The sequence below is a fragment of the Schistocerca serialis genome, chromosome 6, assembly GCF_023864345.2.
Source record: "Schistocerca serialis cubense isolate TAMUIC-IGC-003099 chromosome 6, iqSchSeri2.2, whole genome shotgun sequence".
In the NCBI taxonomy this organism is placed as follows: Eukaryota; Metazoa; Arthropoda; class Insecta; order Orthoptera; family Acrididae; genus Schistocerca; species Schistocerca serialis.
This window is the reverse complement of record NC_064643.1, coordinates 299,089,399-299,106,697: the sequence shown is the minus strand read 5'-3', so window position 1 is coordinate 299,106,697 and position 17,299 is coordinate 299,089,399.

Genomic DNA, 17,299 nt, shown 5'->3' with positions numbered 1-17,299 from the left:
GCATTTCCTGATGACATATTTTAATGCACTCAAAGAATACGAGAGAGTGGTAGCTTGTGTTATCAATAGGATATAAAGTTACAGTGTTATAAGTAGTATGATAAAAGTCAGTGGGACTCTTAGCAATTCCAAGAAACTATTAGTCTTCGAGTTTGCAATTGTTTGACGAATTTAACTTCAGTGCACGTTGTGGAAAATATTACCACACTCCATGCTCGCGGGGGATGGTCAGAAGGCTATAGAGATATGGAGTGTAGCTCCTCCCGAAAATGTCATTTATGACGTCTTCTTTTGCCGGAGATAAATATGCGAGTAATATGCAGTCGGAAATCAAAATTTTACGATAAGCATTCCGGACAAAATGAGGCCATCCGAAGGAGAGATCACGACAATACCGGGGTAACGCCTCTATACTTCATAATAATCTAAATCCGGCGAGAAACTAAATCCATATGTTTCTTCAAATATGGTGTACCTAACTGAAGTCCTTCACTGATGACCCTGCCCTTTAGAAACTCCCAGTTGATGGTTTTCGGATAAGTGGAAAGCAAACACTGAAGCAGTACGACACTATAACACTGTGAAAACCTTCAAATCTTACTGTTTTAAGTAGTCTTTAAAACATTCAGAATAGGGAAAATGTGAGGAAGCCAGAGACTTATTGTCGTGAGACTTCTCTGGGATTTTGTAAAATTCTGCTTTATGTTGTTTTCAACAAGTTAATGTGTAACTTCACTTGTGTGATAAACGCTTTGGTACCTACTTTCTTGTGGGTGCTCGGAGAGACCAGATATATTTCTTATGTCCATCAGTAAACACTTCCGGGCTAAGTTGCCGTGGTCGATCTGTAGAACTTCTTCTCCCTGACGTTTCGTTCTCAACTACGGAGAACATCTTCCGAGGTGAGTCGACGACTGGCTGCTAGGTGCTGGGGCCGCCGCTTATATGGAGATCGTAGAGGGCGCCACCGCACGTCACGTGGTGTCGATATGTAGCTATCTCTGGCTATCGTCTGTTCTCTCGATTGCAGGCAATCGATTGTCACGTGATTGATGCAACGTCGACCGCCATATCTTGTCCAATTTTAATCCTTCTTCTTTACGATTAAAATTGTATTGATGTTTGTGGATTTCAATTGCCTCTCTATACATACGTGTATAATAATGCGACGTCCTCGCTAGCACGCTTGTCTCACCAAATTTTATTTCGTGATCTCCATCTTTAAAAACATGTTCCGCTATTGCCGATTTGTCGATACGTCCCAAGCGACAGTTTCTTTTGTGCTCCGTCTACGAAGAAAATTAGTGAATGCCTAAGGTCAACAAAAGATGCTCGTCATCCCCTAGCCACCCCAGGGGTATATAAAATTCCGTGTAGTTGTGGCAGGGTTTACATAGGAACTACAAAAAGAAGCATCAATACACGGTTGACGGAGCACAAAAGAAACTGTCGCTTGGGACATATTGGCAGTAGCGGAACATGTTTTCAAAAATGGAGATCACGAAATAAAATTTGGTGAGACAAGCGTGTTAGCGAGGACGTCGCATTATTATACATGTATGTATAGAGAGGCAATTGAAATCCACAAACATCAATACAATTTTAATCGTAAAGAAGAAGGATTAAAATTGGACAAGATATGGCGGTCGACGTTGCATCAATCACGTGACAGTCGATTGCCTGCAATCGAGAGAACAGACGACAGCCAAAGATAGCTACACATCGACGCCACGTGACGTGCGGTGGCGCCCTCTACGATCTCCATATAAGCAGCAGCCCCAGCTCCTAGCAGCCATTCGTCCGCCCCGGTAGCTGAGTGGTCAGCGCGACAGGCTGTCAATCCTAAGGGCCCGGGTTCGATTCCCGGCTGGGTCGGAAATCTTCTCCGCTCAGGGACTGGGTGTTGTGTTGTCCTAATCATCATCATTTCATCCCCATCGACACGCAGGTCGCCGAAGTGGCGTCAAATTGAAAGACCTGCACCAGGCGAACGGTCTACCCGACGGGAGGCCCTAGCCACACGACATTTCCATTTCAGCAGCCATTCGTCGACTCACCTCGGAAGATGTTCTCCGTAGTTGAGAACGAAACGTCAATTAACCTATTCACTAACTAGCTTGTAATATCTGCAAAACTGATTACCTCCCTCATTTTCGTGATCATGAATATAATTTTCATTGTATTTATATGAACTGGGAAAAGAAGTGTTCGATAACGAAACGACCGAGCACTATTCGTGTTCTGTTGTTAATTATTCGTTAGTCGAAGACAGAAGCTCCCCCCTCCCCACTGAGATTAATATGCCAACCGTTTTATTCATCTTACGTAATTTTCTGCTAAGATTTGAATTCAACTGATCTCTCAAACATCATCGAACACTAACACCAGCCACCGTGCTCACTGACCTGATAGGCCCCCGACGATTTTCTTCCTCACACAAAATTTTCATTTTTCAGGATTATCTGTTTACTTGCATCTCTCGGTGCTTTTATAAAAAGGATTTTTGACCTATGTGAAGTCTTATATTACTCGCAATATTTTTGTTTCACCACTTATTGAGAAACGTTTCATTGAAATAACTCAGTATTCAAGAAAAGCACTTTAGAGCACCGAGAGGAACACGAAGGATACAGGGTAAACCTACGTAACATCGTGATGTTAAGGATTGTAATAGAAGAAGCAAAACAAATATTCAATCTAGAAATTGTATATGACATGTAAGAGACCAATACATTGCTCTGCTAACTCATGGTAAAGAAGATTTTAAAAATGAAAAGCTGTTGAAGTTTTAAAGCGTAGTAAACAAAGTAGACATGCTACCCAATTTCTTTATAGCATACCTAATTCTTTGTCGCAATATAATAAACTTCGTGATAATGTGAGTAATTCCTTGATAATTTTCTTTTCCATCGTTAAGATCCACTTAACGGACTGTTCGTTCATTTTCAGCATCGGTGTCACTGTTATTTACATTCGCAAATTATTACACATTAATAACATAGCATTAGGTGAATAGATGGACTGATAACTTTCATAGGACCATCGCATGCAAAAACACTGAATCCAAGTACTTTTATTCTTTCCACAGCCTTAGTTCTCTTTACAAGTGGCACAGATGCCATCATGTCTTTTGTTCTTTGACTTCTGTTTACCCGTTTCATTTGGCTGTGCTACAATGGGTAGTGGACTATTCGGCTAACGTTCAGGCCGAATCCTATTTCTTGCATATGTTCTATGACATTAACTAACTTGAAGTTCACTCGTAAGCGCAAACGGTCGACCCATTTTGCCAATGGTCACGTCTTTGTCACCATCACTGAAGTCTACATATTCTTTAAAATACTGCACGGATTGGAGAAATGTTTAGCAGCTTTGCCGATCGACCACTTTCTTCCAAAACTTTCTTAAGTGCTCCATGATAATCACCAGTTAAAGAGAATGGTCTTGCTCAAAATAAGCTATTATTGGCTTGTCCTACAAAACACATTTAAAATGTTCCTGAAATGGACACAAAACTTAAGAGTTGTCGCTTTTCTGACCGAGTCAGCAACAAGGCATTTAAATTCAGTTACGATAACTAAAGTTATAAGTACGCTCCATACGTATTGTATTGTATTGTATGTTAACCGGGGACTAGCAACGACGGAGAGGCTCCGTCCCCGCCGCAGCCGCAGTGGTCCACAACCCCACGACGACTACCGCAGTCCACTTCACCCCTCCGCCGCCCCACACCGAACCCAGGGTTCTTGTGCGGTTCGGCCCCCGGTGGACCCCCCGGGAAATGTCTCACACTAGAGTGTAGCCCCTGTGTTTGCGTGGTAGAGTAATGGTGGTGTACGCGTACGTGGAGAACTTGTTTGCGCAGCAATCGCCGACACAGAGTAACTGAGGCGGAATAAGGGGAACCAGCTCGCATTCGCCGAGGCAAATGGAAAACCGCCTAAAAACCGTACACAGACTGGACGGTTCACCGGACCTCGACACAAATCGGCCGGGCAGATTCGTGCCGGGGACCAGGGGCTCCTTCCCGCACGGAAAGCTGTGCGTTAGACCGCACGGCCAACCGGGCTGGCATGCTCCATACCTAATACAATTCCACGTAAGTGTCTGACTAATTACGTGAACAGCTTACCTTAATGTACTTGTACTACATAAAAAACAATAAAGTACCTCTTGCACATACCGCGTTCATTACCGCCTAGAATGTCTTTCCCGTGCGAAGATATTCCTGTCATTTGTTGAGGACGGTTTGAAGTGTGTACAGAAAGTGGACGGTTGGAACTGTGTGTAGAAGGCCTACCTAACTTAAGGTTAAAGAAAGTTTCTGCTATCACAAAATAAAGCATGTCAAGGAGTCACAGTGTATAGATAGATAAGTGGAAACCACTAATATTTGGACGGAGAGACCTTTTTCTCTTGCCTGGCTTCGTTTGCCTGAAGATGTCCACTTGTCTATAATAAAGAAATGATCTACTAAGGGAAAAGGTTATAATTACGTAAAAAATACTGAAATTGCGGATGTTGACTTATATGTTCCATGTGCTGTTCCAAATGGCCCCAAACATTATCTATGGTATTAAAATCGTGCGGTGTAGCGGGCTAGTCGAGAGGCGACAGGGTGCCAGAGTCAAGCAAGGACTATTTGCATGGAGCCCTGTGGACACGGCGGTTGTCATTTTCAAAGAATGATCACAGAACATTCATCATGGAGGTGAAGAAAAAATAAAAAAAGAACAGGGCAACATGTGTTCGCTAAGCTTGGTGGAACATTATAACCAAGGTACACTAAATGAATGGCTCTCAGTTCACAGTTCGAAAATCATTCTGCAGCCACGACTGAACATCCGACTTGAACTGCACCCCCTACACATTGCTGGTTAAACGCCTCATTGGATCATCCATGCACTCAATGCCTTGTGTTTGAAAAGAGGCAACATCGTAGCTCGTCCGAACACAACGCACGCCTGCCGTCAACTACTGCTCAGTTATTGTTAGGCCCAGTGAAACGTACAGCTTGTCATGCCGCAGAGAGCAATGGGCTTTTTCGACACACACGACTCCAAATACACACTGCATTCTGTTCGCTTTGCAGTGTTCGTTAGCAAACTGGTTGAGATGGATCTCCATTCACTGACTACAACAATTCTTATTGCGTTTGAGGCCTTTAGGGACAAGGCGTCTTATCCGTGCTCCGGCTCGCTTTGGCGCCACTGACAGGTTGGCGTCGTGTATTCGGATTGTCACCTCTCGTTTTCTTAGCCTGTTCTCTGGCGCCATTTAGTTTGCTCGCTTTGACTGTCCGTCGGTGGCTGCAGCAGTACTTATCGATAGCAAGTACTGTGGTACGATCTTTGGAGCGACCTCTAGTATTTCCGGGTCGTCCTGTTTCAGACAGTTGGCTTAGGACGGAGGAACAGTGAGGTCCGCACAGCGCCAGTACTCAATGGGACAGCTGCTCGATGGAAGGATGTGGTCGAGAGAGTGCACGACCACGTCGCGGTCCGGATTCAGCGAGTTTAATGGATCGTTATATTCGAGTAGTGCAACCCTCACTTCTGTGTGGTGTGTGTGTGTGTGTGCGTGCGTGTGTGTGCGTGTGCGTGTGTGTGTGTGTGTCCATCCGTGAAAGTGACCTCATGGCGATAAGCTGTCAGTCGACGATTCATACTGGCACCTTTCCCTTGCCTGACTTGAGCGGGGACGACCGTTGGTTGGTCGTTCGGTCGCTCGTCTCATCGGACGACGTGTATTTGGTCTTCCTACAGCTTCTGGGCCCTCTGTGTTTCTGTCGACTTGTGGTTCGTGCTTGTTGCTTCCCAGTGACTGGCTTTAGTATTGTTTGAGTAGTTTGTGGAATTGTTTTCGCGGATCCGTGTGTATCTGATGTGGTTTTGAATGAGCAGTCATTTTAACGCTGTCTGCGTACTGGAGTTATGGTGGCAACTTGTGATTACCTCGGATTATTCTTGCGTTTGAACATCCTCTCTTGTATAATGTTTGTCGTTTTACGATGCCGAGAGTGTAGTTCGCCCGTCTGCCTGTCAAGGATTATTCTACCGTGTATTGGGCATCGGACGTTAGATTGATTTTGCGAGAGTGTTGGTCTTGTTTTTAACTGTCACTAGTTTTAATTGCCATACTGTTAAGTGAGTATAACACTGGGCTGCCTGTCTCACGTTACTTACGTTTGAGGGAGTTTCCCAGGTCGATACTTCGAGCACTGTCTTAGGATCACCCCCTTCTTTACGTGGTCTGTGTCAATTATTTAAAAATAATATTTTGTTTAAATTATTCCTATTGCTTGTGGCCTTAATAAGGCGTTCAGCCGTCAGTGTAGCTTTTGTTACAGCCTATTTTTTAAATAAATGTTTTAAAAATGATTTTGGTATTTTCATTGTGTAGTTGCCTTCCTCACTTGTAATTAAAGCCTTCAGGCGCTAATTGCTCTGAAGTATTGCTTGTGGCCTTCAACTGACAAATAATTTTGAATTCTTTCGTAATAAGGCCTTCAGCCGTGAGTGTAGCTTGTGTTACAGTCAATTTTTTTAAAATGATTGTTTAAAAAAAATTATTTCCTTAAATAAAGTGTACGTGTTGACTGCGCATCTAACGGAGTGTACGTGTTTATTCAGCAACTAACGGTAACTGATTAGGCCCCGTCCCACCTTTTCCTACCTTCCCTAAGTCCAGCGTCTCAGCGTCACACTCGTCTCCTGTCTCTGGCAGTTAGGATATTTTACAATCACTGTTCGTACACCTTGCTACGCTGTTACTAGTGATAGACCACTTCTTATAGACAAGTTAGTATACTAAGAAATCGTATGTAAATAGTCAGAAGCGGCGGGTGAAAATGTGTTCAAATGGTTAAAATGGCTCTGAGCACTATGGGGCTTAACTGCTGTGGTCATCGGTCCCCTAGAACTTAGAACTACTTAAACCTAACTAACCTATGGAAATCACACACATCCATGCCCGAGGCAGGATTCGAACCTGCGACCGTAGCGGTCACGCGGTTCCAGACTGTAGCGCCTAGAACCGCTCGGCGACTCCGGCCGGCTGAAAATGTGTACCAAGACGGGGCATCGAACACGCGTCTCTTGCTTACGAGGCAGCTGCGTTAGCCACGGTGGCACAGCAGTCCACACTACTGCATGGACTATCCTGGAATGCCTCCCTCCTTGATCCAAATGATCATTGCCGCTCCAGTCTAACAAGGGAACCGCCCCATCGCACCCCCGTCAGATTTAGTTATAAGTTGGCACAGTGGATAGGCCTTGAAAAACTGAACACAGATCAATCGAGAAAACAGGAAGAAGTTGTGTGGAACTATGAAAAAAATAAGCAAAATATACAAACTGAGTAGTCCATGTGCAACATAGGCAACATCAAGGATATTATGAACTCAGGAGCGCCGTGGTCCCGTGGTTAGCGCGAGCAGCTGTGAACCGAGAGGTTCTACGTTCAAGTCTTCCCTCGGATGAAAATTTTACTTTCTTTATTTTCGCAACGTTATGATCTGTCCGTTCGTTCATTGACGTCTCTGTTCACTGTAATAAGTTTAGTGTCTGTGTTTTGCAACCGCACCGCAAAACCGTGCGATTAGTAGACGAAAGGACGTGCCTCTCCAATAGGAACCGAAAACATTTGATCGCAAGGTCATAGGTCAACCGATTCTTCCACAGGAAAACACGTCTGATATATTCTATACGACACTGGTGACGGGATGTGCGTCACATGGCAGGAATATGTTGTCGACCCACCTAACTTGTACACTTGGCGAATGGGTAAAAAGATTCTTCTACCCTGCCCGATTTAGGTTTTCTTGTTAATGTGACAATCACTCCCAAAAAGTCACATAAACAGCAATAAAGGAATGCAACAGTTTCACAGTCGCACAGTTTTCCCTGTGCTCTGTCAAAACATATGATTTTTTACGTTTTCACTCAACGTCCTCATACTACGGCGCGGTTACCTCGCATCGGACGGGCGGACGGACGGACAGATAATACTTGTCTGAAAATAAAAAATTAAACTTTTCACTCGAGGGAAGACTTGAACCAAGGACGTCTCGTTTCGCAACTGCTCACGCTAACCACGGGACCACGGCGCTCCTGAGTTCATAATATCCTTGATGTTGCCTATGTTGCACATGGACTACTCAGTTTGTATATTTTGCTTATTTTTTTCATAGTTCCACACAACTTCTTCCTGTTTTCTCGATTGATCTGTGTTCAGTTTTTCGAGGCCTATCCACTGTGCCAACTTATAACTAAATCTGAGAGGGGTGCGATGGGGAGGTTCCCTTGTAAGTTCCCCCTTATACACGAACAGAATTACCGAAGCTCTTCATATTGTGGAATAGTATTTCAGCATCGAACGTAAATGGCGGAACCTGCCTGAAACCCAGGATCCCGTACTTATAAAAATGAAATGACACAATTCCAGAGACTTTACTGGTCTCATACAGGTATGATTTTATGTATAGAGACTGAAGCGCTGACCGAAAATTTATACCAAGGTCGGGAATCGAACCTGCATCTCTTGCTTACTAGGCAGGTGTGTTAACCACTAAGCCATCTTGGTACATTGGTTGATACAACTGCACGGATTATCCTGGCACCCTTCCCTCCTCGATTCAAATTCTGGCTGATTTTATGTTTATACATAAAATCACATCAGCATGAGACCAGTAGAGTCTCTGAAGTTGTCATTTCATTTAATAACCTTTAATAACCTTTATCCACGCTGAGGTCATAGCCAAGAGCAAAAATCACAGCTCCATTGTACCATTCTGTCGCATATCCCATATTACAGCTTTCATTCCTCAAAACCACGCAATCTACTGGTACATACGCATCACTTCGTAAGATATCTGCATCAGGATAATTGGCAGTAATTTTTTTAATGTTTGCCACAAGGAGTTTCGTGCCTGACCACGTGGGTGGTGGTGATCCCTTTGGGTTGCCAGAGCTGATGTTTCTACGAGGAATATAACGTCTCTTACTTTTCTGTCTTGCTTCTGGCCGGATGCACATACTCTTGTTTGGCAGACTGTGGAGTCATTCTTTCCTAATGCCGTGTTCTCCATCTCGGGTTATGCTGTCTGAGGTCATGCATTTGCATTTCCTACCAGCACAAATGTCTGAGTGGCAAGTTCAGGGAAGATTTTTCTTTTCGTGATTCGTAAAGCAGAAATTCAGTTCATAGTTAACAGAACATTGTTTTGACATTTACATCACGATTACCGGGCACGGATTCAGGAAATTATATCACTCTTCACCTCTTTTCAGTGTACTGGTTATAGGAATAAGTATTTGCTAAAAATATTTAATGCACACACTTACTCTCTTACTCTCAATCCCGAAGATTGGCTAAAATTTACAGACGCGCGAAATTTGGCACGGACTTCAATGCGAGATGCCTTCAATAGGTTCCACAACGAAACATTGTCTCGAAATTTGGTAGAAAATCCGAAGAAATTCTGGTCGTATGTAAAGTACAGAAGCGGCAAGACGCAGTCAATAACTTCGCTGCCCAGTGCCGATGGTACTGTTACCGACGACTGTGCCGCTAAAGCGGAGTTATTGAACGCAGTTTTCTGAAATTCCTTCACCAGGGAAGACGAATGGAATATTCCAGAATTTGAAACACGAACAGCTGCTAGCATGAGTTTCTTAGAAGTAGATAGCTTAGGGGTTGCGAAGCAACTCAAATCGCTTGATACGGGCAAGTCTTCAGGTCCAGATATATACAGATTAGGTTCCTTTCAGATTACGCTGATACAATAGCTCCCTACTTAGCGATCATATAGAACCACTCGCTCACCGATAGATCTTTACCTGCAGATTGGAAAATTGCGCAGGTCGCACCAGTGTTTAAGAAGGGTAGCAGGAGTAATCCATCGAACTACAGACCTATATCATTGACGTCGGTTTGCAGTAGAGTTTTGGAGCATATACTGTATTCAAACACTATGAATCACCTCGAAGGGAACGATCTATTGAAACGTAATCAGCATGGTTTCAGAAAACATCGTTCTTGTGCAACACAGCTAACTCTTTACTCGCACGAAGTAATGGCCGCTATCGACAGGGGATCTCAAGCTGATTCCGTATTTCTAGATTTCCGGAAAGCTTTTGACACCGTTCCTCACAAGCGACTTCTAATCAAGCTGCGGGCCTATGGGGTATCGTCACAGTTGTGCGACTGGATTCGTGATTTCCTGTCCGAAAGGTCGCAGTTCGTAGTAATAGACGGCAAATCATCGAGTAAAACTGAAGTGATATAAGGTGTTCCCCAGGGAAGCGTCCTGGAACCTCTGCTGTTCCTTATCTATATAAATGAACTGGGTGACAATCTGAGCAGTTCTCTTAGGTTCTTCGCAGATGATGCTGTAATTTACCGTCTAGTAAGGTCATCAGTTGCAAAGTGATTTAGAAAAGATTGCTGTATGGTATGGCAGGTGGCAGTTGACGCTAAATAACGAAAAGTGTGAGGTGATCCACATGAGTTCCAAAAGAAATCCGTTGGAATTCGATTACTCGATAAATAGTACAATTCTCAAGGCTGTCAATTCAACTAAGTACCTGGGTGTAAAAATTACGAACAACTTCACTTGGGAAGACCACATAGATAAATTTGTGGGGAAGGCGAGCCAAAGGTTGCGCTTCATTGGCAGGACACTTAGAAGATGCAACAAGTCCACTAAAGAGACAGCTTACACTACACTCGTTCGTCCTCTGTTAGCATATTGCTGCGCGGTGTGGGATCCTTACCAGGTGGGATTGACGGAGGACATCGAAATGGTGCAAAAAAGGGCAGCTCGTTTTGTATTATCACGTAATAGGGGAGAGAGTGTGGCAGATATGATACGCGAGTTTGGATGGAAGTCATTAAAGCAAAGACGTTTTACGACGCAGCGAGATCTATTTTCGAAATTTCAATCACCAACTTTTCCTTCCGAATGCGAAAATATTTTGTTGAGCCCAACCTACATAGGTAGGAATGATCATCAAAATAAAATAAGAGAAATCAGAGCTCGGACAGAAAGGTTTAAGTGTTCGTTTTTTACGCACGCTGTTCGGGAATGGAATTGTAGAGAGATGGTATGATGGTGGTTCGATGAACCCTCTGCCAAGCACTTAAATGTGAATTGCAGAGTAATCATGTAGATGTAGATGTAGATACCAATTTCAGAGTGATTCTTACCGGCTATGTCTTAGAAACAACCTCACGGTTGCGAGTAGCAACTTGTAGTGATGTCCAGCCAGTTGTACGGGACAACTGCTTACGTGAATCAACAAGCAGACATCTCTGGGACACGTGCTTGTGCTCTCACCACAACCGGTTCGTAATGACAGATGTGAAAGTGTCAACCAAACATTGACTCGACACTTTGGGACAAAGGCGCCGCCGGCTCGCAGGCCTTAAAAATGTGTTACGAGGCTCCGTGTTGACACCGCCGCACTGGGAAACCACTGGTTGTGCCCGCACTGCTTGCAGCGGGTGTTAGTTAACGTCGTACCCAGCGCACGCAATAGAGTAACGGTAATTTCACTGGAGCCAGCTTTTTTATTGCAGATGGATATCAAGGCAATGAAAGCAGCTGTAGAGAATAAATAAAGCAAATAATCATTTTCAGCATCCATTCGAAAGCAGGCAAAAAGAAGGAATAACAGTAAAGCACCTCAAAGAAGAGGTGCAGAGGTAAATGGTTCAAATGACTCTGAGCACTATGGGGCTTAACTTTTGAGGTCAACAGTCCCCTAGAACTTAGAACTACTTAAACCTAACTAACCTAAGGACATTACACACATCCATTCCCGAGGCAGGATTGGAACCTGCGACCGTAGTGGTCGCGCGGTTCCAGACTGTAGCGCCTAGAACCGCTCGGCCACTCCGGCCGGCAGGTGCAGAGGAGAGTCTAAACCACAGTTAAAGGGTTAACTCACCGGCAGCGGAGTTGTCAACTGAAAACGGAACATACCATCCTCAAACTTAACATTCGTCACATTTACCACAGATGGCGTGCAGATGATAGGAAAGACAGGACCACAGAAAACTGAATATTACTGCTCTCGATGTGTGCCATTAATGCAAAGTGTACTTTAACTGATAGCGAAAACTGACGAGGCTGAAAAACGACGGCTGAAGCAAAGACGCTACACTCAGTTCGTGTCCGCAAAGGAGCCGTTTTGGAAGCAACTTCAATATGAAATATAGTCCTATTTAATTTTTATTAACTATTTACTTCAAAGTATAACAAGGTTCAGATCACTTGTCATGTGTCTGGTCAATGAACGCATTAAATGTGCTGCAGGCAGGACATTTATTAGTGCCGGCCGATGTGGCCGAGCGGTTCTAGGCGCTACAGTCTGGAAATGCGTGACTGCTAAGGTCGCAGGTTCGAATCCTGCCTCGGGCATGGATGTGTGTGATGTCCTTAGGTTAGTTAGGTTTAAGTAGTTCTAAGTTCTAGGGGACTGATGACCTCAGAAGTTAAGTCCCATAGTGCTCAGAGCCAGCCATTTTTTAAATGTGCTCTAGGCAAGACATTTATTAACGGCAGTGGTCTAACTAAGTTGTGGTAAATACAAGGAATTTACTCGTTTTGGTGATTAACTGGTTTCGAAAGTTTTAATATGATCTATGTGAGCTGAACATAGCACATAACAGGATTTAAAAGTTTTAGGATTTTCAAATTTGGAATGTGAGCTGACCATAGCACGCAATGTGGTTGAAGCACGAAAAATTGTGGTAGTCGAATGTAAATAAAATAAATAAATAATAAAAGATAAATAAATGAAATAAAATAAATATAATTGTAACTGGTTATGTCTGACGTGATTGGCAGACGACGGTTTTGGGATCTCCGTATCGTGGTGTTCTTTTGGTTTTATTACAATGTATGACGTATAAAAATTTTGTCTGTAAAAGGCTTGTAAATAATTGCAATTAACTGTAACTATAGTAAAAATTATTTGTGCTAGTAAGAGTGGTCTATTATCACTGAATGAAAGTGCAGATAATGTTTCAGTTAAGTAGGACGCTGTGGCATATCACTGCTAGCCACTTCTTCCGAGGTTACAAGGCGACTAAGAGTAGCACAGAGTCTCAGCTTGCTGCATTCCGTTGGAAAGAAGTACCATCGCATACTCATGCAAATGTTGTTATTTCGTATTTATGTAATGATTCCTAGTGAGAAATTATGAATATCAGTTTACACGAACATTGTTGGGGCTACATGATCACACTTACTTCTAATGCAGGGTCGGCCACGGCGTGCCAAACTTCACGCGCGCAGGGTCTGAGGGCCGCATGCGGGTCACGACACTGCCAGTCTTGGCTTTGCTCGGACCTTCCCGGAGGTATTCGGCACAGCGCGACATTCCACTTAGTACAGTGTGGCATTTTTCGATAGGCGCAACTCTTCTCATTTCGGCAGAATCGTAGTGACAGTGCTGTTTACCCTTCGCTCTTTGTTCGGGGTGTGAAGGACGTTGACAGTTCCAGTGGCCGGCCAGAGTGACTGAGCGGTTCTAGACGCTACAGTCTAGACGCTACGGTCGCAGGTTCGAATCCTGCATCGGGCATGGATGTGTGTGATGTCCTTAGGTTAGTTAGGTTTAAGTAGTTCTAAGTTGTAGGGGACTGATGACCTCAGATGTCAAATCCCATATAGCTCAGAGCCATTTGAACAGTTCCAGTGGATGTTCGCACAAAAAGAGGCAATCTACCGATCTATCATCACAAGCCTTTAACAGTGAATGGGAATTGCAGAAGAGAGGGATGAGAATTCTCGGTATCTCTTGTGCATTCGACAGGTGCTGCAAATTGGTATGAAACTATATTAAAATACCACGCAGAAAGAATCGAAATATTTAATTGACACTGAAAGACGAAAAAATTAGAACGATGGACAGACAGGCATCATTGTTCAGTAGATTAAGAAATACTTAAATACTTTGTGCTAAATTTTTTGGCATCGAGCACGGAGGTATGAATCATAATTTCTCAGCTCATACACTTTATTCCACTGTCGGTTGCACCAGTTTTTGATGGAATTGAACGAAGTGTATGGAGACTTTAAACTTTTGTAATACTGCAAAGAACGATGGTTAAGTCAATAGGAGTGCCCGGAATATTTTTTGATTCAAAACTCACTATTGCTGAATTTATGAAGAAAATCGAAATGCTGGAACGAAAATTAGGACATCCTAAATGCATGTAGACCTTGACTGCGTGCTGCCCTCAGCAAAACGCTGCAAGGTGAGAAACAACTTATTTCTGATTTGATGGGGGATCGTGTCGTAGCGGGAACACATTCTGACAAACACAGTCCAGTTCCATAAGCTCAATGTCATTAAAAAAAAGCAAAATCTGAAGAAATCATTGTGGCCTTGAAAGAAGTACAAGGATAGTTTCCTAAACATTTTGGGGACACTATCAGTCTTACCGCTCTTTTCGGGCATTATCCGAGACCATTTGCCTTTTCAGTTGAAACCGTCCCCGTACATGTGCAGATAAAAGTGGCTGATCTGCAAGGCAATTCTCGTTTTAATGACAAATCCTCCCACGTTAAAGGACGTCTATAATGCTTTCCTCAGGTGGAGTTTCCACATCTTTGTAATGAGGTTGCAAAAGTGCTGAAATATTTCAAGCGACATATTTGTCTCAAAGACTTTTTTCGATTATGAAACTAAATAAGTCGGGTTACATGGCAGACTGAGTGCGAAAATCTGTGAAACTGTCTGCGTCTGTCCGTATGCCGACAGTCTGTACTAGATAAAAATTATGTTACGTCTTCACCATCGAGCCATGTGGCACAGTGTTAGCACACTGGGCTCGCATTCGGGAACACGACGGTTCAAACGCGCGCCCGGCCATTCTGATTTAGGTTTTACGTGATTTCCCTCAATCGCTTCAGGCAACTGTCGGAATGGTTCCTTTGATAGGGAATGGCGGACTTCCTCCCCCGTCCAACCCTAATCGGAATGGACCGATGACCACGCTGTTTCATCCCCTCCCCCTACTCAACCAACCAAAAGTCTTAACCACGTCAAAAAAGTGAGAAATGTGAAAGACGTATGCAGTGCGACTTTAATGCCATTTACATGCGGCGCGTTCGCAGTTTCTCCCTCTCCATCCTCCAAGCTTTCTGGCCGGCCGAAGTGGCCGTGCGGTTAAAGGCGCTGCAGTCTGGAACCGCAAGACCGCTACGGTCGCAGGTTCGAATCCTGCCTCGGGCATGGATGTTTGTGATGTCCTTAGGTTAGTTAGGTTTAACTAGTTCTAAGTTCTAGGGGACGAATGACCTCAGCAGTTGAGTCCCATAGTGCTCAGAGCCATTTGAACCATTTTCAACCAAGCTGTCAGACAGCCAGGCGTGGCGTTTGGGAAAATGGGTCAGACAGGCTGAGCGCTATGGCACTCGTGCCGGGGCACGGTCTGCGAACCGAAATCTCGGCCGCCTCTGGTTTAAGGTATGAGAAACGGTATTACAGAGATGGAAAAATGTTTTCACTCCTATAAATAAATTTATGTACGATTACTGTCGTATTGTAATTTTTAAGTTTCTTGACATCATAAAATCTTTTGTAGCCCATAGTTTGAAAATGGACCTGATGGTACGAAACTAGTCACCACAAAGAAATCTCTATCATCGCAACTGTGACGGATGGCGGAAGAAAATAAACAAAAGTTGCTGGTCCTGTCCTACATCGGTACGTTGGAACTTCATACATTGTTATTTAATCTGATTTCGACTTATAATACCTGCGGTGTGTATTAACTGTTCATTAGCCTGTTGTATTTCATAGAAATATCGTTTGATTTCTGCCTCAGGTAAGTAATGACTTCACATGACTGGAATGTTACTTTGTATTGACAGCCGGCGCAACAGCCCACGAGAAGAAAGGCACTATCAGCACACTTGGCCACTCCAAGAACGTTAGCGTTCGATGCTTGTGACTGTCATCTATGTAGATCTGGCAGTACTTGGCATTTCCTATGTCATAGTGTCAATGGTATATCGTGAGTATCTCCATCTGATCGCCATCTACCGTGGCGAAAATCGTGATAGTGAATAGGGTCAGCTTCGATTACCGTTGACTGTAGTAGCGAATAAGGGTTTCACTACAGAGCGTATCTCTCGGCAAATCAAGAATGAGCAGCAAATTAAAACAACTAAAAGAAGGAATTCTGTAATGACATGTCCGGAAACCAACACCTATTGAGATTGGATCGTCTTACTTGTGACGAGTAATGTGTAGAATATCTTACATTGAGGTGACTAAAGTCATGGGATAGCGATATGCACGTGTACAGATGGCGGCAATATCGCTTACACAGAGTGTAAAAGGTTAGTCCACTGGCGGACCTGTCATTCGTACTCAGGTCATTAATGTGAAAAGGTTGGTGACTTGATTATGGCCGCAAGACGGAAATTAACAGACTTCGAACGCGGAATGGTAGTTGCATGTAGACGCGTACGACATTCCACTTCGGAAATCGTTAGGGAATTCAATATTCTGAGGTCCACAACGTAAAGAGAATATGACATTTAAGGCATTAGTTCTCACCACGGACAACACAGAGGCCGACGGCCTTCACTTAACGACCGAGAGTAGCGGCATTTGCGTCAGCGCTAACAGACAACCATACTGCGTGAAATAACCTCTGAAATCAATTTGGGACGTACGATGAACGTATCAGTTAGGACTGGTTTGGTATTTGGCGTTAGCGGGTTGTGGCATAAGACGACCGAGGCGAGTTTCTTTGCTGACAGCACGGCATCGCTCGCGGCGTCCCTCCTGGGCTCGTGACCATAACGACTGGACCTTAGTCGACTGGAAAACTGTGACATGGTCAGGTGAGTCCCGATTTCAGGTGGTAAGAGCTGAAGGGGGGTTCGAGTGTGGCGCAGACCTCACGAATCCATGGTCCATAGCTGTCAACAAGGCACAATGCAAGCTTCACAATGGCGTGGAATGTATTTACATGGAATGAAATGGTTCCGACGGATTTTCGGGTACTTGGAGACCATTTGCGGTCAGTCAAAGACGTTATGTTCCCAAACAACGATTGAATTTGTGTGGATGACAATGCTCCTTGTCAATGGGCGAAAGTTGTTCGCCATTGGTTTGAGGAATATTCTGGACAGTTGGAGAGAATGGTTTGGCCACCGAGATGAATCCCACCTAGCATTAACGGGTCACTTCGTGCACAAAATCCTGCACGAGTAACAGTTTCCAATTATGGACTGCTACAGAGGTAGCATGGCTCAATATTTCTACAAGAG